Below are 3,247 nucleotides of genomic sequence, written 5' to 3'. Positions count from 1 at the left end.
TTATGGAGAGTTCAAAAGTTGCAGGTATGAAGCCAGTTTGTCTTTAACTACCTTTAAACCCCTTAAATTTGGTAAATCATGACCCACTCCCACATGTGTTCTAACATCCTATTCCCTCTAGGGTAAAGTTTTGGGATGTCTTCATAGCAAACCACTACCTTCCAGCAACCTAGAAGCTAAGACTCCATCAAAAACATCTTGTGTTCACAGTTGAGTTTCACTGTAACCTAACTTCATATAGTCCCACCAATGTACTGGACAAATTCTTTCATTTATGATTTTCTTTTAAGTTATAACTCTGTAAATCTTATTAAACCTCTTCTTTATTGGAGCATGTTATATTCTGTAACAACCAGAATCCTTTGTCAGCCATGTGCATACATATTTGTCTTCTAGTCTGTCTTGAAGTCACAGAATGAATATCTTATGTAGTTCTGTTTACTAGGTATATCAACCACAGCTACCACCATGCCAGAATTTCTCTTCTAAATGAAGAGGATATAATGGAAGCCTGGAAGACAGGAATTCAGGGGATGCTCTACTTAAGACATTTTACCTAAGCTCAGGCAAGCCGGCGATAAAGGGACACACCATGCCGTGAAGCAATGCAATGAGCCCTTTATGATACCACTCACAAATCTGAAGTCGCTATGAAGAAAACTGCAGCTTTCTCTGGATAGGAAAAGGAAAAGTGGGCATGCAGATGAGTGATAAGTATACACATGAAATCAAAGCACCAGAATGGTTCATCCTTTATGAATCTTATTCTGGCTTTCTCTTAAAAATTATGGATATGATAAGTTCTCCTTACTTACAGTAGCCCAAATGTACCTGTCATTTGCAGCATGAAAAATAACATTTTTAGACATTTCTTCACAAGTACTACTAAAAACAGATGAAATGACTTACTGATATAAAAGCATTCTTTACAGGATCTCATATATACTATTTTGTAATGGCAATTTTTTTGTTATTAGAGTCTTATCATTTAATTATGGTGGGCCACCAAGGCCTGGCGATAACCTATGTTTGAGGGTGCCTCAGGTTTCAGTGACCAATAACTCAGTGTTATATTCCATGCCTAGCACTGAGATTTCATTTAATGATCCATGTCTTAGCTGTATTGTGTACCCACACAGGTACTCCATTAGCACACATACACACAAACAGAATTAGCCTACAAACTAATGGATTTCAATGAGGTGTTGCCATGAACCCTTTAAGCTGTAGCTAACCTACTGTGTACCATCCATCTCCAACCACCTGATCTCCACTTAAACCTTTACTCCTAGTATTTTCTCCTTAACCTTTCATGTCACTTGTGTCCTACTCTTTGCTTTGACTGAATATTCCTTGAGTTGGATTACCATAGACCTCCATCTGACTTTTCTGTGCCCTTCATTTGGCTAAGTCTTCTGCCAATACCTCATTTCCACACCCCGCAAACATCTCTGTGCTCGAAGCTCTCTGCCCCCCTCTCTTTGCTTTCATTTTACCTCCCCTTGCCTCAAGAACCCCCTCCATTCCCGCAGTGGCCCATTTCTGGATTTCTGGCTTCAACGTACAAAAGATTCAAAGCTAGGACTTAATATGAGTCAGCAGGTGGCATTTGTCCATTGTGCATCCTATAACCTCAGTATGGTTTTTTTTTAGTTTCATCCATCACAATAGCAATTTATGCCTTTCAATTATTTTAAATGAAAATGAGCAGAAATCTTTGCTTTCAAAAGCAATAGAGTAGGGACTAGAAAATATGGCTCAATAGATAAGAGCATTTGCTGCCATTGCTCAGAACCTGGGTTTGTTTTACCAGGCCCATTCATAGCCATCTCTAACTAGAGTTCCAGGGACCTTCTTCTGAACTTTGTGGACATAAAGCATACATGTATATGGTGTACATATAGGGTATAGGTAGGGAGACATACTCATATATATATAAATCTTAAAAATAATAAAAGAAAAATGAATTTCATAAAACCACAACTATTCTGTGTATTATCTAGGCGAGACTCACAGTGAGTTAAAGATACAAACAGACTGACAATGAAGGGAACAAAGACATTGAGTGCAAATGGTAACCAGTGGGCAGAAGTGTGACTATAGCAGACACATAGGATTTAAATATAACCGTCATACGCTGATAACGAACAGCATGCCTTCAGGCTTTCAGAACTGAACTAAATATATGCTTTAGTTCTGAGTAGATACCCATCAATATTGAATCAGAAAAAATTAGAACAATTTAAACAGACTTACACTGAATATGAAATTGAGAACAGAAAATTTCCCAAAGGAAAGATTTTCTAGATGGATACATGACTGGTTTCTACCAAATGTTTTGAGCTGAACTAAACCAATCTCACTTAAATTGTACCTGACCACCTAGAAAGAAGCAAAGAAGTGTCTAAACTCCTGTAAAGTCAACATCAAAGGATACCAAAGCCTGATTAGAATATCCCTGATGAACACATGAGCACAAACGGGGAGTAAATGCAGACGTGCATTGAATGGAGTGAGTGTACATCACGGACTTGCTCTTGAGATGCAGATATGCTAACTAAGGAACCTAATCAATGGACGGCACCAATGAGAGAAGGATGGAAGATCAGCACAATAGTGGGCACTGCTGTGCGTTGAAGATGTCTTCCAAATGATTATGTGTAGGACCCTTAATATTCGCAACACAGTTGTTTTCTGATGTGAGGCCTAGTGGGAAGCATCTAGGCTGTGAAGACCAGGACATTAAGACATGCCCATAGTGGCCATTCAAAATTTTTCCATACATGAGTGGTGCTGTAATGGTATCCATCTGCCCACTCCCACGGAGCTCCTACACACTGCATGTTGTGCCTTACTGTTTCTGAGAACTTTCTGTTATAGTTTGAGACAAAAATCATTTGTGTCCTTGGGGACTGCAGTCCAGATAATGCATTTTCACATCAGGTCTCCATTACCTCACGATCCTAAGTTCATCTTTGCTCTGTCAAAGCTGGTAAACAGCAGTGGGCAGGTAGACTTTGACCTAGGAATATACAGTTGGGAATCTGAGTTGAAATGTACCTTTCTTTATTCGAACTGTATGCATTATTCTACTATTATCATTGTTGCCTCTGCTGCTTAGTATGTTTTGTTGAACTCAGGATGAAAAATATTGACAGCTAGTACAAGTACATTTTGAATTGTGTGAGAATGTGTTAAGCAAAATGTGAGCTTGTTCCAAAGGTACCTAGACAGACATTGTAATTAT

Source organism: Myodes glareolus, chromosome 5 (assembly GCF_982192425.1).
Source record: "Myodes glareolus chromosome 5, mMyoGla1.1, whole genome shotgun sequence".
Taxonomy (NCBI): Eukaryota; Metazoa; Chordata; class Mammalia; order Rodentia; family Cricetidae; genus Myodes; species Myodes glareolus.
The sequence above is the reverse complement of the archived record's forward strand: the minus strand, read 5'-3'. Positions refer to the sequence as shown.